At 44.0% G+C, this 26218-nt stretch overlaps 2 long non-coding RNA genes across 6 annotated transcripts in view; one reads left to right on the forward strand and one right to left on the reverse strand.

The window, feature by feature from the left end:
* The window catches only part of LOC124095962 (uncharacterized), a 134942-nt gene that overhangs the window by 44151 nt on the left and 64573 nt on the right, over positions 1–26218 (reverse strand). The gene's annotated exons all lie outside the window — the stretch shown is intronic.
* LOC131424358 (uncharacterized) lies at positions 4503–5783 on the forward strand. Its single transcript, XR_009227229.1, has 3 exons — positions 4503–4683; positions 4901–4971; positions 5706–5783. It is a non-coding gene; the product is annotated as an uncharacterized LOC131424358 (long non-coding RNA).

The following is a 26218-nucleotide window of genomic DNA, read 5'->3' on the forward strand; positions in this document are numbered from 1 at the left end:
CTGTTGTGATATTGCCTCTTTCATCCCGTATGTTAGTAATTTGAGTTCTCTCTCTTCTTCTCTTCGCTAGCCTAGCTAAGGGTCTGTCGATTTTGTTTATTTTTTCAAAGAACCAACTTTTAGTTTTGTCAATTTTTTCAATTGTTTCTTTTGTTTCGATTTCATTAATTTCAGCTCTGATTTTAATTATTTCTTGCCTTCTACTTCTTTTGCTGTTGTTTTGCTCTTCTTTTTCTAGGATTTTGAGATGAAGTATGAGATCATTTATTTCTTGGTTTTTCCTTTTTTTAAGGAATGAACTCCAAGCAATGAATTTTCCTCTTAGAACTGCTTTCAATGTGTCCCATAGATTCCGATATGTTGTGTCTGTGTTTTCATTAATCTCTAAGAATTTTTTAATTTCTTCCTTGATGTCTTCTATAACCCATTGATCATTCAGTAACCTATTGTTCATTCTCCAAGTGATGTATTCTTTTCCCTTCCTTCTTTTATCGTTGATTTTCAGTTCCATTCCATTATGATCAGATAGGATGCATGGTATTATCTCTACTCCTTTACATTGTCTAAGAGTTTCCCTGTGACCTAATATATGATCTATTTTTGAGAAGGATCCATGTGCTGCTGAGAAAAAAGTGTAACTGCTTGATGTTGGGTGGTATACTCTATATATGTCAATTAAGTCTAGGTTATTAATTGTGTTATTGAGTTCTATAGTTTCCTTATTCAACTTTTGTTTGGAAGATCTGTCCAGTGGTGATAGAGGTGTGTTGAAGTCTCCCATGATTATTGTATGGTGGTCTATTAGACTCTTGAACTTGAGAAGAGTTTGTTTGACGAACATAGCTGCACCATTGTTTGGGGCATATATATTTATGATTGTTATGTCTTGTTGGTGTATGGTTCCCTTGAGCAGTATGTAGTATCCCTCTTTATCCCTTTTGATTAACTTTGGCTTGAAATCTATTTTATTTGATATGAGTATGGATACTCCTGCTTGTTTCCGAAGTCCATATGAGTGATATGATTTTTCCCAACCTTTCACCTTCAGCCTATGTATGTCTTTTCCTATCAAATGCGTCTCCTGTAGGCAGCATATTGTTGGGTCTTGTTTTGTGACCCATTCTACTAGCCTGTGTCTCTTGATTGGTGAGTTTAAGCCATTAACATTTAGGGTTATTATTGAGATATGGGTTGTTCTTCCAGCCATATTTGTTTATTTCTGTTACTAAACATGGTTTGTTTTCCTCTTTGATTATTTTCCCCCCTTTAGTGTCCTACCTCCCACTGTTGGTTTTCATTGTTATTTTCCATTTCCTCTTCCTGTAATGTTTTGCCAAGGATGTTTTGAAGAGATGGTTTTCTAGCTGCAAATTCTTTTAACTTTTGTTTATCGTGGAAGGTTTTAATTTCATCTTCCATTCTGAAGCTTAATTTCGCTGGAAACACAATTCTTGGTTGGAACCCATTTTCTTTCAGTGTTTGAAATATGTTATTCCAGGATCTTCTAGCTTTCAGAGTCTGTGTTGAAAGATCAGCTGTTATCCTGATTGGCTTACCCCTAAATGTGATCTGCTTCCTTTCTCTTGTAGCTTTTAAAATTCTCTCCTTATTCTGTATGTTGGGCATCTTCATTATAATGTGTCTAGGTGTGGGTCTCTTATGATTTTGCACATTCGGCGTCCTGTAGGCTTCTAGGATTTGGGGTTCTGTCTCATTCTTCAAGTCTGGGAAGTTTTCTCGTATTATTTCATTGAATAGATTGCTCAATCCTTTGGTTTGAAACTCTGTCCCTTCCTGTATCCCAATGACTCTTAAATTTGGTCTCTTGATGTTATCCCATATTTCTTGGATGTTCTGCTCATGGTTTCTTAACAGTCTTGCTGAGCTGTCTATGTTCTTTTCAAGTTGAAATACTTTATCTTCATTGTCTGATGTTCTGTCTTCTAAGTGTTCTACTCTGCTGGTAGTATTCTCAATTGAGTTTTTAAGTTGGCTTATTGCTTCCTGCATTTCTAGGATTTCTGTTTGTTTGTTTTTTATAACCTCTATTTCCCTGTGTAGTTGATCTTTTGCTTCTTGGATTTGTTTATGTAATTCATTGTTGAAGTGATCTTTCATTGTCTGATTTTGCTGTCTGATGTCTTCCTTGAGACTCCAGATCATCTGAAGCATGTATATCCTGAATTCTTTATCTGACATTCCATCTGCTGCAGCTATTACCTCTTCTAACGTTGAGTTGACCTGCATTGCTTGTGGTCCTTTCTTTCCTTGTCTCTTCATACTGTTTGCGTTCCTTTCTACTTAGTGAAACTGTTGTGCTATTGAATTTTCCCCCTATATATTTATATTGGTCTTGTATAGTTGCAAAGTCTCCCTCGCAGGCGCGGGCGGCGGCTCTGTCCCTCTGCGGGCCGCTAGGCTTGTTCTGTGGGTGGTCACAGTTCTGTCTACTTTGCAGGTGCAGGCAGCGGCACTGCCCCTCTGCAGGCCTCTGGGGCTGTACTGCCAGTGGGTCGCAGGTCCGCCTACCTTGCAGGTGCGGGGGGGGGGGGCGGCTCTACCCTTCCTCAGGCCACTGGGCCTGTTCTGTCTCTCGGTTGCAGGTCTGGCCTGTTCTGATGGTGGTCACAGTTCCACCTACCTGGCAGGCGCGGGGGGTGGGGGGCGGCTCTGCCCCCCAGCAGGACCCTGGGCCTGCTCTGGAGACACCTTTTCTTTTCATGAACCCAGACATAGGCTAGAAGTAGAAGTCTTCCATCGTTCTAAGAGGGTCCAGCCATGTTTGCCTCCTTGGCCGTGCGAGCCAAGCTTCCTGGGGAGGTCACAGCCGACTTGGTGCGCTTCACAGTTGTGCTCACGTGTTAACACAGGCTGTCTCTTGTGAGTCCAGGGGTCGGGGGGGGGGTGCCTCATACAATGCAGGTCTGGCAGGCGTTTGTTGATATGTTAAGGGGTTTGTGGGACACAATTCCTGCCTCCAAGAATCAAGAGCTGAATGATGAGTACATTTCAATAGATCCACTTACTCCTATGTTTCAAGTATGTTCTTGAATAGGTTCTTCAAAACCAAACAAAGAGCACCTAATTGTATCATTCAAGCTAAAGAGCACAGAAATAGCATTACTGATCAAAGCTCCGTTCATTCCATAATTACCTCTCAAGAATGCCTTTCTTTCTAGTCACTGTCACCGTATACAGTGCTCACAAACAAGAGCATTCTGAGGCCAAAAGCAAAGCCCGGCATGTCAAGACCAACCTTCAAGGACATGTGGCCATTTAGGAATCCCGTCTCCAAAGGCAACTTCTCAACCATTGTCAAAAGACAACCAGAGAAATGAAAAGTTGTGCTGCAATTTGTGTACAATGAATAAAAATGCATTCTACTGTCATATATACCTAATTAAAATTAATTAATTGAAAAAGGCAAGTTTACCCCAACTCCAAAACCCCTCAAACCAATAAACTTTGCCCCCCATCTGGGTAGATCACAGGGATTAAGGAAAATCCCCGTTACATGTGGAAGAGACAGAGAAGGGGCTTCCTTTCCCACGCTCATTGCTGCCCCTGGAACAGCGCAACTCCTGGATGTATCTGTGGGTGACCCACACCATGCCCCAAAACCACATCCAGATGGCAAGCAAACCCCATGGCACAAACCTGCTGAGCAAAGCCAGTGGCCAGGCTGGTGTGAGTTCTGAGCCAAGGGTCCACCCGGGAGCTGAGGCAGAGGACCAAGCAGAGCCGCCAGGACCCAGCTGGGCACAGCACTTCCAGATGGGGGTCCTGGGAGCCCTTGCAGCCCAGCCCACCTCCAGGCTTGTCCTGCCTCAGCAGGGGCCCGCAGCCAGCAGACCTCTCAGGGGGAAGGAGACTGCTCAAGAGTGTGCGTGCCACAGAAGCATTTTTAGAAAAAGAAGGAAGAGAGACTCATTTGTTCGAGGACTGTGAAGTCCTTAGGTTGGGAATAGTTTCTGCTGACTATGAAGAGTCACGGTTGACTGTCAGGCTGAGGAAATGCAAGATCCGTCCTGAGATCAGACACAGAAACTGCTCGGGGAACCACTAGTGATCCTGGCCAAAATTTTCCTAGGTTCGTGGTGAAATGAGAAAACAATAACTGGGAAGAGAGCTTCCTGGGGAGCCAAACACAGTCATAAACGTCCTCCTATTTTGCCAAAGTCAGCTTTCTTTCCTTTTTTAGTGTTATGATGTCATGCACGAGGTGACAGTTTTATCTATTTTGTCTTGTTGGTAAAATATGAAATTGGCGCACCGTCAGACCTGCACTTCCCTTGGAGAGTTTTGACCAGCTGGGAACTTGGAAAGTCCAGAGCCCACTCCCCTGAGGGAGGAGGAAAGGAGCTGCTCTAGGGGGCAGTCTTGACTCTCTTTCATTAAAAGCTTTGGCAGAAACTATTGCAGCATCTAAGCAGGACAGAGCCTGCAGGGCAGCCTGAGGAGCGCTGGCTCCGCTGCGGGGGGGGGCAGCCGTGTTCTGGAGCCCTCTCCTCTGTGGCCCATCCTGGGACTTCACAACCCTGGAGATGGTGACAGCTTTCTCAAACTGGACCACAGAGCATCCAAGAAGATTTGTCATTGATGGGGGGCACCAGGGTCCCTAATTAGAATTAAAACCCAAAGATTTCACCTCGTTATCCTTCTCAGGATGCAAGTCATCCCAAGGTACGTTTCCAAGAGCAGAATGCAGGAGACACATTCTGCTTGTTCCTCATAAGAGCAGGGCACACGAGTGACTATGATTAGTGTCATTTCAGAAAATTGTCTCCTGAGGACGCCTCTCTCTGGGAGTCTCCCTTCAGGAGTCCTTCTCTTTAGTCTCTGGGAACATCTTGTCCTTTATCCACCAAAGCTCTTTCGTTCCTTTCCTTTTATATTTTAGTTCTCCTGAACCTCATTTCTCCAATTGCAGTCATTTAAGCCCAGGATGTGAGAGAGAGCACGGCCTCCCAGGTAAGAGTCCAAGATTTCAGGCCTAGCAACGAATTCTTTGATCTTAGGCTCCGTGGAGCCCCTGATTTCTATTGAGCTGGAGAGTGTCTAATGTTTTGTCCATGAACATCTGGCCTACGATGGACCAGAGATAAATATGCCTCCTTTACCATAGTGTCGGTATTCTCCAGGTCCAGCCAAGGAGTCCAGAAGCCCCTCTTTGCTTGTGGCCAGTGTACATCTGACTGCAATTCCATTTGTCCATTTTTCCATTCATTTATTCATTCACTTGACCCAAAGTTTGCTACACATCAAACACATGGGGAATAATTGCCCTGTTTCTCCTCGTGGAGAAGCAATCATGGCTCTGTGCACATGAGGCTGGCTTCTCCCTCTGCAAACTGTTCACTGACCTTCTCAGGCAACGTTTTCCAACTTTGGGGCTTTCTATGTACTCGCACTGTGAAATTTTAATGCTATGCTATTCTAATGGCTTATGTCACTGTTGTGGTTTGGATTTTAAATGTCCCCCAAAGACCCATGCTGCTAAAGGTTTGGTGAAACTGGGAGGCTATGGAACCCTGAGGAGCTACGGTCTAGTGGGAGGTCCTCAGGTGGTTAGGTATGTGCCCTTGAAGAGGAGGCTGGATCTCTGGCCCCGTTCCCCCTTTCTCTTTTTTGCTTCCTGCTAGCTTTAAGGTGAGCAGCTCCTCTGCTGCCGTGAGCTCCCTCCATGATGTTCTGCCTCACCACAGGACCCTGGCAATGGAGTCAAGCAACAGGGACCAAAACATCTGACACCATGGGCCGGAGTAAATCTTTCTTCCAGTAAGTTTATTTTCTCGGGTATTTAGTTACAGAGATGGAGACCTGACTAACACCCTCACTACAAGGCGAGTTCCTTGAAGGTGGTGACTTAGTCTTGGCCACGTTTAATGCCTTGTGCAACGCACGGTGCCTGTGTCCCACATCACCAGCAGTAGCCATAACAACCACCCCTCATGTGGGCATTCTGTGTTCCAGACACTGATGAAGTCGGCTTACTATAGCTGCCATCTAAACCTGAACTTGACCTTCTCATTTATCATCCTCATCATCGAACAGATGAGAAACAGGCTCAGAAGGTTCAAGTGACTTGGTCAAGTTCACCCTGATAAGTGATGGATCCAGGATTCAAGCCCAGCAGACGGGTTCAGAATTCTACCCAAACATATTGCATTCTATGGCCTCTTGGTTGACGGAATACATTAATGAATGAATAGTACACAGAATCCCAGAAAGTTAAGAAGGAGTACCGTGCAGTAATAACATCCCAATTACAACACATTCGAAAACCAGAAAGGATGGTATCTTCAGTTCTGAGATCCTGTTTAATGCATAATTTTAACAGCTAATATATTAATAATAAATTTCTATTTATTGTATAGTATCTCATATCATGTTAATCACATGACATTTGGGAGCACTCCCCGAGAAACTCCTCCACTAAACTGAAAGTATTTCTTATCTCTTGAGTCTTGTTCTAATTCTTCAAAATCATTTGCTAAGTTTAACTTGTAAATACATTTACTTGAATAGTTTGGGTTTTCGTCAGAGGAAAAAAAAACTGCAATTATGTTGAAAATTCATGATTTTGGAAATGAGAAATAAGTCTCAAGATACATCCTTGACTGGAAATATTTCAATAAATAAATGGACAAATAAAAATCAACCCTGATGATTCACTGAATATTGACTAAATAAACGCTGAACTGTTGGGCTGTTCTCAGATTAATTTGCCAGTTCAGTGTACAAACTCCTTTGAGGTTTACAAGCTGGACTCAGTCCTCAGTTAATTTCATTACAGCTTGAAGAGACTTGATAAAGAGGAAAACGAATGATATTTGAAATTAGTATTTCCCCCTCCAGGGCTAATCTACAAATCAGATATCATCAATTTTTTCATCCTGTTCCCAAATCAAATAATTTCAGGACTCCATCCTGGCTGGGTGTGAAACAGAAATCCCCAGTGACTGAGACTCACAGCTGTGGTTTACTTGTTCCTTCCTCAACTTAGAAGCAGATTCATTAATTTGGGCTTAGATTTCAGCCAGGAGGCCCACGGAGGGGGAGGGCGGGAGCCAGAGCTTGGCACCCTCCGAAGACCTTGAAGACTCAGACCTAAATACATCAGCCCTTCTTTTTCTAAGATACAATAGGAACTTGTGAAGATTCCTTTTTTATTGGTCATTTAATTTTCCTCTCTTTAAAGGCATTCTTTGGTAATGCGGCCTTCTTAGCATCTTAAATATCTTGCAAGCTCTCACAATGACACCATTCAGAGCTTTGCTGGAGCCAGCTCCATGGTATCACAAACAGGAACTGGGAAGCTTCAGCGTGTTCCCAAGGACTCTGCGGCCACAGAGATTTGGCAGAGGGAGGCCACTGCTTCCAGAACAGAAGACTGCATGAATACACCCGAACAAGGGGCCCAGTGGGGGCAGACCCATTTTCCACTGGGGATAAAAAGCTATAATCAACAAAACCACCTCGTTCTCTTCTCCTTCATTCTTCCCTTCTATCTTCCTGCTGCATTACTGAGTAAGCCATGCTTCTGTTATGTTCTAGAGATTCTGTAAGATACAGGGATGCAAACTCGCTCGAAGAGCCATTCACTGTCTCAGCTACTTTTATTGACCAAGTCACCTAGGAGGCGAACAAGCAGTTGATCTAACCAAAACCCAAGTTTAATTTCCACATGCTGTACCCTCGAGAACCCACGTGTTCTGTTACTCAAAGACAGTAATATTGATGCAGTAATTTTTGTTTGATCTCTTCCCTTACACTCTTCCCTCCCAAAAGAAACACACAAATAAAAATCTAGGAAGGCCAAATGAAAGGCCGTGATCAAAAACTGTTTTTTTTAAAAAAAATTGAACTTCATCCACATCATCAGTGAAAGGACTCACAAATCCTCAATTACTAATAAAATATTATATTATTTAAACCATCCACTAAGAGAATAAACCAAAAGCTGTGTCCCCAATCTGAAACCAAGATATTTAGACGCTTTGCCCTTTGGCACAGCTGCATCATGCCAAAGGAGAAGGACATAAAAACTGGCCAGGGGACTTCAAGCTTGGTTGATCAAGCAAACACCTTTCTACCTAAACTTCCCGTAAAAATGTTTGGCTTGGGATTAACGCCCACTTGTGATTGATTTTTGGTTAGTTTTTAAGGTTTGATGTGAGCAGGAAGTTCTGGACTCCCCAGATGCTGCAGATGTCCCACACATTCTAGTCCCCAGAGACGTGGGGCAGGACACCTCACTGATGTCTGCACAAATGCCAAGGACCTGTCCCCTCTTGAGGGACTACTCGCTCTGGCCCAGGTGGGTGCTGAAGCACAGCAGGGCATGATGGCTGCTGGGAGTTCCTGTCCTTTTGGCCGCAGCAGAGTATTATTGCCCTGGCGGCTCCTGAGCCAGGCACAGCCCTCATTTGGCTTTGATGGAGAAGCTTGTTGTCTAGATCTCCACCCTCTCCTAGGGGACCAGGGACTCACCTGAAATGGTGGCACCATAACAATAGCTGCCTTGGCTGGACTTGTCTTGATGGCAGTAAAATTATCTATTAGTAAGTTCTCTGATTAACCAGTGTTTAACCAGGACTTTGACGGCAACATGAAGAAATAATTTAGCTAAGAATTTCTAATGGCCCAATTAAAAGACTTTTGTATAAAAGTGAAGAATACCTGGTTTAGGATGAATTCATTACTGCTGAATGCATGCACCTGACATTAGCTCAAGACATGGTTTTAAACTTTCTAAAATTCACTTACACAACCTGGCAGTAAAGTGGGGCCCAAACTGTGCCTTCTGCTAACACTCAGCTGTTCCAGATTAACCCTTTATAGCAGGACCTGGGAACATCTGGACAGATGAGAGCACTTTTGCTCATGGAGGCCAGGAAGCAAGCAGCCAATCTCGTGACAAGTGCTTTCAGAGATATGATCAGGAGCTGTCAGGCCACAGGAAGGGAGACCCGGACTGTCAGGGAGATAAGGAAAGGAAGGCATAGGAAACATGGTCTGAACTGGATCAGAAGGATGGCTAAAAGCTTTCCCACCGACAAAGATAACCCAAGGTGCCTAGGGCTGGGACCACACAGATGGCCTGTCAGGCCCCTCCTGATGAGGGCTCACTGCACCACACACCCTAGAGACTCAGAGTTTTTTTTTTTTTTCCCCTGCAGTGCTAGGGCTCCAACTTAGGGCCCCACAGATGCTAGGCAAGCAGTCCACAGCTGAGCTATGTCCCCAGCCCTTTTCTTGACCTGGGCTTTTGCAATCATTTTTCTGCCACATGATCGATTGGAAACTATTGGACAGTCAGAAGGAAGCTGGAATTTGCTTTCTACTCTGATCTATGCCATAATGCAATTAGGTAAATATTAATCTGGGGAGGGAGGTACATGAAACCTTGTTTTTACTCCTAAATATGCATAGGAAACAAGAACACTCATCACTGTGCAGAGAAGGGGTCTTGCTTAGCAAAACAAGGAGAGAAATTTCCCCACCGTGGTGGGTGCGCAAAGGGGAGGGTCAGCGTCCGTGGCTGGACTGGGGCAAGGGCTTCTTTTTAATGTAGATAGACTGACTTTCCTCAGGAGCACCTGTCATAGAGACACAGCAAAGAAATGGAAATCCCTCCCTGAGAATTCTTCTATCCTTCATCAAAATAAAGAAATCTGTGAGGCACCACACCCAGTGACAGCTCAGAGGACTTGCCATGTTTTAAGACCACACAGAGCAAGTGCTCGCTGGTGGCAGCTCATGGCCACTTGCTGCCCTCACAAGCACCTGCTGGGGACGGCTGATCCCGGGACAGGAGGAATCTGCAGAGACCCCAGGATGGAGCTGAAGTCTTCTCTAATAATTAGACGTTTTCTCTTTCTTTTTTGTTTTCCTTTTTTTTTTAAGGAGCATGTCAATGGCCCTGTGGCAAGTGTATTTTTCTGCAAGGACTTCTTGTCCCCAACATGCATCGCAGCGTTTCCCAATGCTGCTGCCAGTGGGAGACACAAAGGTGGGAGTGGCTCAGGGTCCTTGCCCCTACCTCCTCACCTGGGCTCACCTGGGTTCAGCACCGGGAACAGCTCCCTCCTCACCTACAGGCCATGCCTTGGGGCCTGGTAAAAAGCTGGCTCCTGCCACCCTTGCTTTGCTGGGGTCTCCAGCCAGGCCCCTGTCGCCTTGTCCCGTCTCAGCCCAGTGCATGGGGACTCGAGACTTTGTTCAGCCCACTCTGGGTTCCCAGTCTCCTTCTACGTGTGGGTGCCACACGTTAGTGTGCCCCTCGACTCACCCTCAGCGCTCGGCTACACTGTCCACCTAAGAGCCAGGCCCTGACTGCACGACCCAGCCCTGCTCCTAGAAAGGAGGCCCAGCACCCAGGGTGTTCACACCCTCGTGGGCGTCAGTGGAGAGGCAACGAGGGCTCCTGGATAAGGCGCCTGCTGAGCCCGTCTGGCCCCCAGCGTCCCCTCCATCGGACTCCACCGGAGGCAGGACGCAGCCCTGAGCAGGTCTTGGCATCTCCAGGACCCTCCTCGGGAATATGTCCCCGTGACTGTCACTCACCGTGTGCTTGCCTCTCAGTCACCACGTGCACGTTGCTTCCAGCAGGAAGCAGGGCCCAGAGAGGCTCCGGGGGAGCCGGGGCGGAGTCTGCGGAGGAAGGACATGGCCCAGCCACGCCCACCTCCCACCAGCTGTCACCTCCAGGACTGGGGCCAGGACTGGGGCCTGTCGTGTGTTCTGTCACCTCTTCTTTCCCCTGTCTGTGTCACCTTTTTCTCTGCCCACAGATAAACTTAAATCTACTGAGAGAAAAATTTTGGATGTTACAGTCTCCCTTTTCCTTTTCCTTCCAAGGTCAATCGTCTTTGGAAAGAAGCAGGAAAGAGCCCCCGCTTCTGACCCCGGCTGCCTCCTCCTCCGCTGCTAGCGGCTCTCCAAGGCCACCTCTGACCCCGTCATCACCGAGGCCTAGACGGGCTCGGGGCTCCTCCGCAGGGCACATCACTTGCTTTTCTATCCTGAACGCCTGGGCCCTAGTCCTCCAAATCAGCACGTTCTTCCAACACTGCGTTTCAGTTTTTCTTCCTTAAGTCTGTATTTTCTTCTTGGAATCCTCTTGCCATGATTTCAGGCCCCCCTTGTCTTTCACAGGGATTATAGTCAGTTTTCCCCTGTGTCTCTACGATTCAGCTATTTCTTCTAGAAATCCCAAAATGGATGAGATTACTTCTGGCTATAGCTCCAGAACCTCCCTTTCTCTCTCTCTTTTCTTTTTTTCTTCATACTTAGGGATTGAACTCAGGGCCACTCGACCACTGAGCCACATCCCCAGCCCTATTTTATGTTTTATTTAGAAACAGGGTCTCACTGAGTTGCTTAGCCTCACTTTTGCTGAGGCTGACTTTGAACTCACGATCCTCCCACCTCAGCCCCTCATGGGATTATAGACATGCGCCACCCACTGCACCAGGCTTCTAACCCTAACCCTAACCCTAACCCTAACACTTTCCCTTTTCTATGTGCAACCCCTCCCCCTTCATAAAGCCCCCAGTCCCAAGCTTGAATTCCAACCATCCTTCCTTTCTCCCCTCCCACCTCAGAACTCAGGCGAGAGAACCCCAAGACTGGCTGGAAGTCTTCTTGCACCACATCCCGGGCTTCATGCTCCCTTGACTGGCTGTTTGGACAGTGCTGAGTTTTGCAGCTAGACTGGGAGAGAGCAGGCAGAGATTGGCTGCTGTCTAGGGCACCCAGAAGTCTGTGGGGGGAGCCCGTTGCCATTCATAAAGCAATCTCTATTAAAACACAACAGAATTAAGGGACACTCCTTGAAACTTAAAAGGGACAAATACTGCTTCTATATGCCTGATGGTATGAGACTGAAAAAGGACAGGGGACAAGAAGCATTTCACAAATCAATGATGTAAGTTTCTCTTGGAAAGACAAGTAGGATGAACCCTAAAATCTGTGCTACCCACCTGGCCTGGCCACATCCCACTCTTCTTCAGACTCCGCCTCTTAGTCCCCAAAGTCCTGAGAGCCTGGCACACACAGCTCACTACTTAATATGCATAGTTTGAAGATGTTGAATGTTATAGCTTGGGTGTTCATTCTGTGACCTCAGCTAGACTCTAAAGTCCTTGAATTCTGGACCAATTTGCTTCTTTTCCTATAATTCCCTACGAATTCTACATTGTAACAAAGAATCACTTCAAAATAAATTGTTATATTTAATCCTTATAATTTTAAGATTGATGTCATCTTAGACAATCACATTGTTTTACATTTAAAAATCTCTTAGGACCGTTTTCTAAGACAGAATGCTTTTCTGCATTGATTATTGATTTGACCAACTCTAGTATTTCTTGTATCTGTTTGTGGTTTGTGCATAAGTGTCTTTCTGTACTTTAACTGTAATTAATTTTCTCAGAACTGATCTATTTAGAGTAGTATGTTAATAGTTCAATCCAAACACAAGTAGATACAAATAAAATAATGTTTAAATGTCCTAACATAACCACAAAAAATATTTGATAATGATTTTAAGTGTTAAGGGTACACAGCTCTGTGCAACATTAAATCTAAAAATGCCATTTCCCCTAAGACAAAGTCAATTCTTCAGTGAGAACAGACATCCACTCTTCTTTTCTCTATTGTACATTTTCTGTAGCCTAACCCACCATTTGTGGGTGCTTAGAAGCCCACATCAGTTGTTATTTCTTTCAAGGATCATAAGAGTTTTGTAAATTCTCCATGGCAGAAAGAGTTGTCAAATAAACACACTGTTTTCCTCTGGATACTAAGAATGTTGAGGCAACGTCTGCAGGACCTCTTTCCCCTTCTCTAGAAAGCACGCTGACACTCTCCTGACCACAGGCGCCCAAGACCCGCAGTTCTACCTTTATAGAATCCTTTTACTCTGCTTTCTCATTGCTGTAGGTTGGTTTATAAATGGCAATTCTAAAAGGTTTTTGTAGAAGTTTCAGATCAAGCATAAATCATTCCAAATTTGTTTAGAATCAAACCTTTGTAGAGACCCGTGAAGTTAGTCCCGGGCTCACAGGACCATGTTGACTAGACAGAAGAGAACCACAGAGCTGGGATCCAATGTTGGTAGTACTCCCAGGGTCCCCTGTGGAAGTGATCCGTGTCCTTCAGAGTCTCTCCAGAGATAATTCTGATGTCACTGTGTGGACAGAGAAACCTCTCAAGACAGCATCTGACCTCTGCCAGCCCAAGGCTGGGAGTGAGGTCTCCACTCTCAGGGTCTGACTCCGAGTTTGTGAAGGCTGGACTCACTTGTTCTCCCTCAAGCCATCTCTAAAATATCTTTGATGCCTAGCACTTGCCTAGCACTTAAGAGGCCCCAGCTTCAATCCCCCTCTCCATTAAAAAAAAAATCAATAGATTCAAAAGTATTAAATATATGGACTCTACAATGCCCTCTGTCAGTTTTTTTTTTTTTTTGAAAAAGTAAGAGCTCAGATCTGAAAGGACAAGCCCTGAAGCTGTGGTTCAGGTAGAAGGCGTCTCCCCTTCCTCGGCATACCTGCAGCACAGCCCTCCCATCTCTTCCCGACGTTCCTTTCCCCCTCCCTTTTTGCTTTGAAGAATTGTGGGCGTCACAGAGGAAGGTTGATTGACTCAGCCACCAAATGTAGAAGACGATCTCTCAGCAAAGCCATCTGCCCTGCAGCCAGGGTCCCCCAGGCAACAGCCTGCAGCAGAGGGTACACAACTTCTCCAGGCAGACGAGCCGCGCCTCAGCCGCCCTGTGTGGCCAGGACTTTAATCCTGGCTACCATGAGCAAGGCTTCTGATTTGTTTTAATATAAGACAGTTTTCCTTCCTGTCAGATGTGAGGGGACCTGTGCTCTGGATGGATCCACCCACTCCTCTGGAAGCTCAGGCCACCCCTGTCCTCTGTGTTCTTTGCTTGCACAAACACAATGTATCTCAAAAGGAATTAAAAGATTTCTTTGACCTAGTACAGAAGCATTTCCACCTATATAAAAAAAAGAAAAGAAAATAGCCTCTCATTTCTAAACCCATCCTGTGTTCATCTTTAACGAAAAGTCAGGCTTGGAACAATAGAGCTATAAGCTCTATCACTATTTCACAGAAAGACTTGCATCTGGCTATTGTGCATTAAGGTATGCCTCCGTGTGTCTCCTCTTCTAAGATTCATCCAGCAGATCCTCACTACAGTGTCTCAGAGTCAGAAAAGGAGAAGAAAAACTATTGAAAAGCACAACTGCAGATTGATCATTGCTAAACATCTTCTTTTTCCTGCCCCTCCCATCTCTTCCAACCCAGTAGAGTGAAATAACTCCTTGCAATTTCCTGTGGAAGCTGTTCCATTGGAGCAGCTTGCCATTCGGGATGTTCTAAAATGTTGCTGATGATTAAACACAAATCCTTAAATGGAGCGCGCTGGTTTTTATTAAATATCCTGGAGCAACGCTGTCTGCCCACCCTTGTGCCCATGTCTGGCTGCTGGCTGATAAATGTGGTGGCTTTAAGATGTTACTTATTAGCATGCCTGTATATTTCTACCTCACACAGTCACCCAAGGGTGATTGCTATCTGTTAATTGAATTCTGTGCCAGCAACTGTGTCTTTCTGTGCTTGCCATTATAATTTCAAGGATTGTGACTTCATTTCCTATTTACAAATAAAAAGGATAAAATATAAAGTTACATATGTATGGATTCTCATGTGTCTAAATGTGCAGGCATATGTGTGTGTGTTTGTGTATTAAGGAGAGTCACTTAAAGTACCTATATATTATAGGAAGACACAATTTAATAAGCCCCACCAGACGTTGCTGCATAGAAACACACACAGCCCACCACTTGACAGTTTTCTAGCGTGGCTGGAGAATCCACAATACCGAAGCAGCCATTTTCATTTTTTGCACAATAATCAAAACTGACATGATGGGCAGATTACTCAGTGAACAGTTATGAAACCATTCATTTATAAACCTGTCTTTTTCCATCGAGTGTAAGAATAAGCCACGGTGACTGGGTCAGCTCTCCCTAGATTCCAGAGGGCCTGTCTCTGACTCGGGCTTCACATGTAATGAAGCTCAGGGAGAAAGCGGCCTGGAGGGGCCAGGAAGGCATCTTGTCATCCGCAGTGGGCCCAGGGGGGAGTGGGCTGGGATATCTCCACGTCCAGTGCTTCACCTCACCTGGTGCCCCTTGACCCCCATGTCTTCTCACAGAAAGGGAATCATTTTCACTCAGTTTTCTAAGACTCAATTTCCTAAAGCATTGGGAAAGTTTCAAGCTCGGCTGTAGCTGTGTGGCATGTCGAGAGACGTGCCTGGTGACAGGTAAGGAAAAAGCACAGCCTGATGACAAATGAATCCAAAAACATCTCCCCAACATCTCTGACAGCCTGTGGTTTCCCCCCGCATCCCCTGGACATTCCCCAGCCTATGAGAGGCAGGGGAGTGGGTCAGAGGGTGAACACCGGGTGGTTTGATCGTGGCTTCTCTAACCACTGACTTTGTGGGGCCCCCACACACACCCAGGACCTCTCCTTCCAGGTGGACTCCTCCCCTTTAGAAGACTCGACGAATGTGGTAAGGCCTGGTCTGACTCCCAGGGAAATATCACAGCAGAGTTCTCATGAGATGGCTGGTATCTCACAATGTTTGATTGAAATTACAGTGTATCTTGGGCTGGGGTTGTGGCTCAGTGCACTTGCCTAGCACATGCAAGGCCCTGGGTTCGGTCCTCAGCACCACATAAAAATAAATAAATAAAATAAAGGTATTGTGTCTAACTACAACTAAAGAGAGAGAGAGAGAGAGAGATTAAAGAAAAAGAAATTACAGTGTATCTTCACTTCTAAGGTGAAAGTGGCAAAGTAGATATAAATAAAAAATGATTAATTGATCTAAAGGGCATCAATTTCTAAGGAATCTAAATTGATCTGAGGTAATGTCTAACTTTATTGGAGTTGCTGCTCCAGTCCCTGGGATCAGGGTGGTATAGACCAGCCTCAGCACCCCTGGTCCCACCAGGGTCCCGGGGCTTCATGCAGACCTGTGCGTGTTCTGAGCCATTTATCCTCCCTCCGGTGAGATGCCCCACACAGCAGACACAGAGTGACTCAGTTGCTGTGCCCAGCACCTTCCCCACAGCACAGAACAATCTAAAATCATGTTCTGTTATTGGAGGCGATTTTTTGAGGTATTGGGGGAAGTACAACCTATATTTTTCAGGTCAATTCAAATGAAAGTTATTCATACATACAAACCTGACTTTGTAATATACTGATGTTCAACCTACAGAGAAAATGAGGAAGACCCTCTCCTGCCTGTAAATAAATAAATAAATAAATAAATAGAGAGATTTAAGGGAGCTTGCAATCACATTTGTAAGAGTGTTGGAGCAGGTAAAATGGAAGCAATGAATAGACACAAAGAAGACAGGTATGCAAAAATAAGTGAGTGCCACAGATAGAGGAGAGGGTTTAGAAGGCAGCAGAGGTTACGACAACACACATGGCATTGGACAGGGTGGCACAGAACACACTGGGAGCTGGCATCCAAGAGTACACCACCAGTGAAACTCCACGTCACGTACCACCGCAGGAGTAGGATCCTAATGAGAGTAAGTTACATCCATGTATGAATAATATGTCAAAATAGACTCTACTGTCTATTCCTAAAGAGAACAAATGAAAAATTTAAAAAATTTTCTTGAAACATTTAAGATCTCAAAATTCGGCAGTCAATATGGGTAGGCAGCCCAGGCTCATGACGCACCATGAGGAAGGACACGAAGAAGCCAGCAGGCCTGGTGTGCTTGGTCTGGGCCAGCACTTGGGTCTGCCGTGGCCCTCAGTGGAAAGGGTGAGGGAACCCGGGGATGGAGGGGAAGCCGTGTGTGCAGGGCTGAGGACAGGATTGCAAGATGGGCCATCAGAACAGACAGGACAGGCCACAACAGTACCTGTAACAAACAACCGTGACATTACGGCAGCAGAGAAGAGCAGATTTCCACTTAGGCCACAGATGTGCCGGTGGCCGGGCCAGTGGGTCTGCTCCACACGGCCTCCGCCTCCCTTCTGGAGTGAGCAGGCTGAGCCCAAGCCTCTGCTGAGTTGGACGAGTCACCAGGCCTCTGGAAAGCCCAGCACCAACGGAGTGGATGCCCCGCTCTCCTACGGAAACGGGACAGGAAAGGAGCCCCAGCAAGAGGGGGTGGAGGGAGCAGCACCTGCTGCCGGGTGCCACGGGAACGGGGAGCCAGGATGAGGTAGCACCAGACAGGCCGTGCACTAGGGAGACAGAAGGGAGCCCCGAGAGTGGACGCCGTGTGGCAGAGCTGAATCCCGGGGTGCTGGAGAGACTCCCAGCAGGACAGATAACAGAGGGTCAAGGCAAACATGGGGCAGATGCGGACCCACTCCTAGGAGCCTGTGAGCTCTGCAGGGAGGCCCAGTGAGGGAGGGGCAGAAGCAAGGCCAGAAGCAGGAAAGTCAGGGAACATTTTTTAAATTTCTGCTCAGTTCAAATCATCCCTTTATTCTCCAAAGGAATCCTTCCCTTTGAAGAAGACGTTATTCTTCAGTGAACTCTGCAGCGCGTAGATGGCAGAAGCACTTTAGGACTGTCCTCGTGTCTTTCTGCCTGCCCCCACCCCACCCTCTTTAATCACGTGTAGCTGACTAATAAACATCAGGTTTGACAAAGTCCAGTCAAAACTTGACTCTAACTTTGTCTTTCTTTCCTTGGAGATGAAAATCCCTCTGGCTGCAAATCCTTGCGGTGAGTGTGCATTGTCTGTTGCCTCAGCCCCTTCCCATCCCAGGCTAGACCTCAGGGCTCTTCCTCCCAGCACCGCAGCAATGTGGCCACACAGCTGGTTTCCAGCCCGGCTCCAGTGTTCTGCCCTCCAGAGCGTGAAGCTCTGAGGGTTAGTGGAATAGGCAGATCTAGAGCGTCGTTCCATGTTAACTTAGACACAATGTCAAATACATCTAATAAGGCACGAATGTTTCCCAAGGAAAACGTCAACCAGTAACAGGTAGCTCCACCTGCCAAGCCAGACTGGGGAACAGAGAGCAGGAGACAGGAGGAGGTCAGGTGGAAAGTGGGGTCTAACCCCTTCTCCCCCCAACAGACGTGCTAACAGAGCTGGCGTTTCTGAGCATGTACTGTGCGAATGCCTCGCATGTATCCTCACTCGGTAGACTGCCTTTCGCATAAATTGCTCATAAATTTGGCAAAATGTCCGCGCTCCCTGGACTCTGGTGCATCTACACCAAGCCTCAGGTTCCTCCCATGCCTTTTTTTCCATGTTTTTGTCCTAGAGGTGATGTAGGGTGGGGTGTCTCCATCGACACTACTCCCTGATGTTTTCATTTTTTGGTGCAATGACAGTTTATCGGAAAGTCTTAAAGTCAGAGACTAAGAGAAAGCTAGAGCTCCCGGGAACCAGCCCATTATCACCCGCCATGTTCTGCTGACAGGGAGCCCATGCTCTGAGGATGACCCGTGAAGTCCAAGGCCGGGGACTCCCCTTTCCTCGATGTGAGCCTTGACACAGGACCTCCTCACCTCCCCTCAATTCTCCACACACCCTGGCCCCACCTGACTCTGAGTCGGTGGTTGGACTGCCCAGAGCTGACATCCTTCTTGGCAGGCAGAGCATGTCAACAGATGCAAACAAAGGGGCAATTCTCAAAGACGGAGCGACATAAACCCCACCTGCCTAAATGCAGGGTTAGACATTACCTGAAAACCAAGACGTTGAACTTGGTTTATCTGCTTGGTTGCTGGCTTTTAGACTCACAGATGGGCCCATCAAAACACAGGCCCAGCCCTGAAATGGCACCAAACACAGCGTGTGGGCCATACATTTGCAATTGGCTTCTCTGCTGCCAGAGGTCTCACTGCCTAGTGGAAATGGGAGTTTCCCTGCCCAGAAGATGAGCAATGAGTGGTCGCCTAAGGACCCAGCACCAAACTCCTCAGGGTCCACAGAATATACTAACTGGATCTACTCAAAATATGAACATTATTTTTTTTTTACTTTCAAAATTTGATTTAAACATCAGGTTTGATTTGATCGAGGTTTCAATAGTTATGTGTTTTCTGCTAAAAGTAAAATGTAACCACCAACATCGAGGTATCTTCGCAATTCAGTGATTGAGTAGAAATTTCCATGAAAATAAAGACCAAATATTTCCTAAGTATTCACAGAATAAGCTATTAAAATGCAAGGGATTCAACACATGCAAACAATTGCAAATAACATATGTGTGGAAATCTAAAGCAAAAGTGTCCAGTTAGTACTAATTTCGGATTCATGATTTAGCCAAAGCATATTTCTAGTGTTTTACTCCATAGAGAACCACTTATGATACTCATGAACATAAAGTATCTTAAAAGCAACTAGAAACCAGTAAAAGAAAGTAGCATGAGAGTGTTTTAAAATGACTGTCAATTATAAAACTTTTTTTTATAAAGTTGTATTATAAAACCTGAATGATAAAGTGCTTAACATCCAGAGGAATATATTTTAAAATCATCACGATCAATGATTTTGCAAGGAAGCCCAGAGTAACTGATTTTACACTTCTCAGTAAATTCTGAAGAATCGGGTAATGCAAAATTTCTGCTCAGAAATTCTCAAAATCATTTTTCAGTTCTCAGCAGTCATGTTTTTTAGTCAACCAATTGTAATATATGCTCTCAAAATATTGATTAAAATCAGGTTTTGTAGAGCCAGCTCAGCAGCAGCGTAAACTACTATACATTCCAAATATTCTTCCCCCTTCCTTTCTTCTAGGTTTTTTTCTAGAATTGAAAACGCGAGAAGGGTAAAGAGGTAAAGACAGAGCGAGAGATTCTGCTTTTGATAAGCAGTTGAACTTTACCCAACAAGGAGAACAGAACAAACCAGGTTTCCTTCTGCTCTGTCTCATGGCTGCCTTAGGACAGCCTTTCAAACCAGAAATAGCTAAGATCAGTCAGCTCTCCGCTGCTGCCGGGTGGCACGCCACGACAGCAGATGGCGGGGACGTGGAGCACGTTCAGGCAGAATATCTGCTCCACAGGAGCACTGCTTCCCTGCTTCCATTTTCTGAGTCAAGACGACCTCAAGCAACCCAACCATTGTAGGAAGGCTGCCCATGTAGGGCTCCACAATCCAGCATTCCAAATTCCAAAAGCAGAGTTCGATTAAAACTGGCCTTGAAATTTCCATTACCTCTCAGTGCTCACTTTATTTGAGGGTCTGAGGGTTTTGAAAGCTGATTTTGCCAAAGAACTTAATGATAGTGACTTTGGATGTGTAGGAAACAGTGCAATGATGCTATCTATCCCATAGTCCTGAGCATTGAACCTGGTGCTGATGTGGCACCAGGTTTTAGGAAAGGAGACACCTTTAGTGTAGTGGAAGGGTGGGTCTGCAAAACAGCTGAGCCACCCAAGGACCAAAGACCTGCTGGAGCAACATGGAGAGTGTCCCCCTGAAACACAGCAGAGCTGTGAAATTCCAATGCTTTAAAATCACAAGTATGTATGTGACATGCAATATATGTATGAGCACATACACATGAAGAGCTGTGCACACATACCTGTTGCATATGTATTTGTGTACGCATGTGTGCGTGTGTGTATTCCAACGTACAACTGTGCATGGCAGGGAGCCCCTTTTTTCGGCATCAAGCCAGGCCCTGGAGACTGTATGAGCGCCTTAGCTGTGGAAGTTCATGGGTGTCTCTGCAGCCTTTTACTGACTAAACAGGCAAGTCTTCAACACAGGCAATATTTTTGTTCTGTAAACTAAAATAGCAATGGCATGTCATCTGCCCTGTTGATTTTTCAAGAAAAAAATTTAAAGTAGTAACCAAATACAAAATTAGCTCACAAAGTCTTCAAAAACTTTTTGGAAGGTATTTTTAAATTATAAAGAGTAGCTTCAAGAGCCACTTTTTTCATGTACAATATTTTCACGGCATGCTCCTTCTGAGGGAAGCCACAGGCATCAGACAGGCTCATTCCCAGTGGTCCATGTCCAGTGAGCCCATCTGGGTGCACACCGTGGCTCTGGACCTATCCAGCCCGGCAGGCTTGCTTTCTTTCACACTGAGGTTCTTCCCCAATGGATTATTTTCTTTTTCCTGAAAAGGTAATTTTATACTTTTGGTGGTGTTGGCAACACTATATTAAAAGTCAAATTTATGTCAACATCCGAAGATCAACTATCAGCTGTTGCTATTAACACTGACATCAAAATCATTAAGAAATTTTCATCATGTAAATTAATTATCAGAATTGTATTGGCATGAATACATAATGACATTATTCATGCAAATAATTAAAATATGCGTCCTGAAAACAAATTATAATAATGCAGTAAAATGTCATTATTGAGACTTCTCGACAATCCATCAGCCTTGGCTCAGGCATGCAGGACCTCCAGACCATAACAGAGAAGAACAAAGTAAGGGCAGATTATACCACTGTCCATGCCCAGAGAAGATCTTGAGGCAGTGGGCAGGGCACACACACCACAGTGTCCAGGCAGCCCTGCTCACATAAGGCACCTCTTTACTGAGTAATTATCTCCACAATTATTGTTGAAAAGAAGATAGATTATTTTATTGTTGCCAATCTGAAGTCTTAAGGGACCTCTCACATAAAAAGATTGCAGTTATTAAAACACTGGTGTTATTACAGAACACGGCAGAAAAAATAATTAACCTGAGTTCTCACAGGTTATCTCTCACCACCCACAAAAACATAATTACCATCCATCCATGAGCACAGAGTGGGGCTCAATTATGGAGTTCACAGATGTCTGCAAACTTTCCCAGTAAGAAACAGACACAGTAATAATGGGATTATGTCCGTCCCTCTGGGGGAAAAACATCTAACCCTGTTGAATTAACATAGTTAACGACTTGTCCAGCAGAGCACTAGTTCAGTGGCCATTCCTGTTAATGGATGGCTTTAGAGCAGGTCAGTAAGCAGGTAGCAAGGTGAACCATCAAACACAGTGATGAGCACTGCCCCTTCCAGGTTCGCTCAAAGTTAGTCCACAGAGAACTGTAGAGTCACACCCAAAGCCACTGACACACTAAGAAATACAAGCAGAAATTCTCAAGCATGACTTGCAGTTGAATCGTGTAAAAATGGAAGATCTATCATGGAAAGTACCCTGTGTTATCCACAGGACAAGTCGCATTGCTGGATGGAGAGTGAGGAAGTTGGAACAGTTTCTTTCCTAGAGCTACTGCATGGGGGAGTTTGCACAGTGAGGCAGCCAAGACTCTTTGCTGCTCTGAGGTCCAGAGCCTGCTCAGTAAGTCTATCAGCCCAGTCACCCAGCCTTCATTTGAGACTGCATTGAGAACATGTCTCGCAAGACCTCATTGATAACATGTGATGGGTTGTAAGTGGTGTGCTTTTGCAAAGTCCCCACTGTGTGTAGTTCAAACTTTAAAACCAAAGAATTGCTTTATTTATTATTGTTATATTCTTTTTTATTATTAATTTTTTATTTGTTTTATTAGTTATACATGATAGTAGAATGCATTTATACACTTTGATGTATCATACATAGATGGGACATAATTTCTCACTTTTCTGAGTGTACGTGTTGTAGAATCACATTGGTCATGCACTCACATATATACACACAGTAATGATGTCTGTTTCACTCTACTGTCCTTCCTGTTCTCACATCCCTCCCTTCTCCTCCCTTCAGTCTCCTCTACCTAATCTAAGGTAATGCTATTCTTCCCTAGTTCCCGCCCCGCTTATTGTGAATTAGAATCCGCATATTAGAGAAAACATGCAGCCTTCTTTAGGGGGATTGGCTTATTTCTTTCGCTTAGCATGATATTCTCCAGCTCTATCCATTTACCTGCAAATGCCATAATTTTATTCTCTTTCAATGCTGAGTAATATTCCATTGTGCATATATACCACAGTTTCTTTATCCATTCATCTACTGAAGGGCATCTAGATTGGTTCCAGAGTTTAGCTGTTGTGAATTGAGCTGCTATAAACATTGACGTGGCTGCATCACTGTATTATGGTAATTTTAAGATCTTTGGGTATAAACTGAGGAGTGGGATAGCTGGGTCAAATGGTGGTTCCATTCCAAGTTTTCTGAGGAATCTCCACACTGCTTTCCATAGTGATGTACCAGTTTGCTGTCCAGCAGTGTATGAGTGCAATTTTTTCCCCACATCCTCACCAACATTTATTGTTGCCTGTATTCTTGATGATTGCCCTTCTGACTGGAGTGAGATGAAATCTTAGTGTAGTTTTGATTTGCATTTCTCTAATTGCTAGAGATGTTGAACACTTTTTCATATATTTGTTGATTGATTATATTTCTTTTTCTGTGAAATGTCTGTTCAGTTTCTTAGCCCATTTATTGACTAGGTTATTTATTTTTTGTTTGTTTGCTTTGGTTTTTTTTTTTTTTTGGTGTTAAGTTACTTTTTTTGAGTTCCTTTACACATCCTAGTGATTAATGCTTTATCAGAAGTGCATGTGGTAAAGATTTTCTCCCAATCTGTAGGCTCTCTCCTCACATTATTGATTGTTTCCTTTGCTGAAAAGAAGCATTTTAATTTGAATCCATCCCATTTATTGATCCTTGATTTTACTTCTTGTGCTTTAGGAGTCTTGTTAAGGAAGTCAGATCCTAGGCCCACATGGTGAAGATTTTGGCCTACTTTTTCTTCTATTGGCTCAGGGTCTCTGTTTTAGTGTCTAAGTCTTTGATCAACTTTGAGATGATTTTTGTGGAGGGTGAGAGAGAGAGGTTTAATTTCATTTTGCTACATATAGATTTCCAGTTTTGCCAGCATCATTTGTTGAATAGGCTGTCTTTTCTTCAGTGAATGTCTTTGGCACCTTTGTCTGATATGAGATAACCATCTTTATGTGGGTCTGTCTCTGTGTCCTCTACTCTGTACCATTGGTCTACAAGTCTATTTTGGTGCCAATACCATGCTGGTTTCTCTTCCTTCCTTCCTTCCTTTCTTTCTTTTTTTTCTTTCTTTCTTTTTAAACTACAGCTCTGTATTATAGTATAAGGTCTGTTATTGTGATGTCTCCTGCTTCACTTTTTTTTTTTTTTTTTTTTGCTAAGGATTGCTTTGGCTATTCTGGGTCTCTTATTTTTCCAAATAAATTTCATGATTGATTTTTCTATTTCTATGAAGAATGTCATTGGATTGATAGGAATTGCATTAAATCTGTATAATGCTTTTGGTAGTATGGCCATTTTGACAACATTAATTCTGCCTATCCAGAAGCATGGGAGATCTTTCCATCTTCTGAGGTTTTCTTCAATTTCTTTCTTTAGTGTTCTGTGGTTTTCATTGTAGAAGTCTTTCTCCTCTTCTGTTAGATTGATTCCCAGGTATTTTATTTTATTTGAGGCTATTGTGAATGGGGTAGTTTTCCTAATTTCTCTTTCAGTGCATTCATTGCTGATATATAAGAATGCGTTTGATTTATGGGTGTTGATTTTATGCTGAGAGCCATTGCCAAGTAGGAATGACGCGTGGCAATTTCTTTGTCAGCCTACCCCATGTTGCTTAGAGGGAGGACTCTCCATTGTGGAAATGGGCTTGCCTTGGACCCAGGTCATTTGCAGTGACATTGCATGTATGTTTGAGTAAGGTGACCCTGCTCAAGGACCAGGGTGGATCCGGGTTTAGGGAGGATCCTGCTGGATTAGGGTGGGTCCAGGTTTAAGGTGGACCCTGCTGGGAATAGGGCGTATCCTGCTGCCTCAAGCGCCCGCCCGCTCCTTGAGTTCCCGTTGAGTTCTCGCGGGATTCAGAGAGTATTTTGGGATGCAGAGCCCAGTGGAAGTGTGGATTTTGCCCAGAACGTGCTTGTAGAGTGCCGGTGTGAGTTCGGGAATAAAGAATTGCTGTTTGAATCTACAAGGCTGTGAGTGGCTCGTGATTTTGTGCCCAGCCAGACTGCAGCAATTTTATATCCTGCTACTTTGCTGAATTCATTTATTAGTTCTAAAAGTTTTCTGGTGGAATTTTTTGGATCTTCTAGATATAGAATTATGTCATCAGCAAATAGTGATATTTTGGCTTCTTCTTTAGCTATTTTAATTTCTTTATTCTGTCTAATTGCTCTGGCTAGACTTTCAAGGATGATGTTCAATAGAAGTGGTGAAAGAGGACATCCTTGCCTTGTTCCAGTTTTGGGGAGGAATGCTTTCAATTTTTCTCCATTTAGATGATGCTGACCTTGGGTTTAACATATGTAGCTTTTACAATGTTGAAGTACGTTCCTACTATCCCTAGTTTTCTAGTGTTTTGAACATGTGCTGTATTTTGTCAAATGATTTTTCTGCATCTATTAAGATGATCATATGATTCTTCTTTTTAAGTCTATTAATATGATGAATTACATTTATTGATTTTTGTATTTCTGCATTTATTGAACCAACCCTGCATCCCTGGGATGAACCCCATTTGATCATGATGCACTATCTTTTTATATTAATTATATTATATTATATTATATTATATTATATTATATTATATTATATATTTTTGTTGTTGTATGTGAGGTGCCAGAAATTTATTGAGAATTTTTGCATCTATGTTCATCGGGGATATTGGTCTGAAGTTTTCTTTCTTTGATATTTCTTTGTCTGGTTTTGGTATGGGGTGTTATTAGCCTCAGGATATAAAATCAACACCCATAAAGTTTAGAAGGGTTCCCTCCTTTACTATTTCATGGAATACTTTGGGGAGTATTGGTGTTAATTCTTTGAAAATCTTATAGAACTCGACTGAGAATCCGTAGGGTCCTGGGCTTTTCTTGGTTGATAGGCTTTTGATGGTGTTTTGTATTCATTTCTTGCAATTGATCTATTTAAATCCTGCATGACCTCCTCACTCAGTTTGGATATGTCATATGTCTCTAGAAATTTGTTGATGTCTTCTTTATTTTCTATTTTATTGGAGTATAAGTTTTCAAAATAATTTCTAATTATCTTCTGTACTTCAGACATGTCTGTTGTGATATTTCCTTTTTCCTCTTGTATTTTAATAATTTGAGTTTTCTCTTTTTCTCTTCATTAGCATGGCCAGGGGTTATATATTTTATACATTTTTTCAAAACACCAATTTTTAATTTTGTCAATTTTTTCATTTATTTCATTTGTTTCAATTTCATTGATCT

The sequence above is a fragment of the Marmota monax genome, unplaced genomic scaffold, assembly GCF_021218885.2.
Source record: "Marmota monax isolate L192 unplaced genomic scaffold, Marmota_monax_Labrador192_F-V1.1 WCK01_AAM20220418_F8-fsc00083, whole genome shotgun sequence".
NCBI classification, from domain to species: domain Eukaryota; kingdom Metazoa; phylum Chordata; class Mammalia; order Rodentia; family Sciuridae; genus Marmota; species Marmota monax.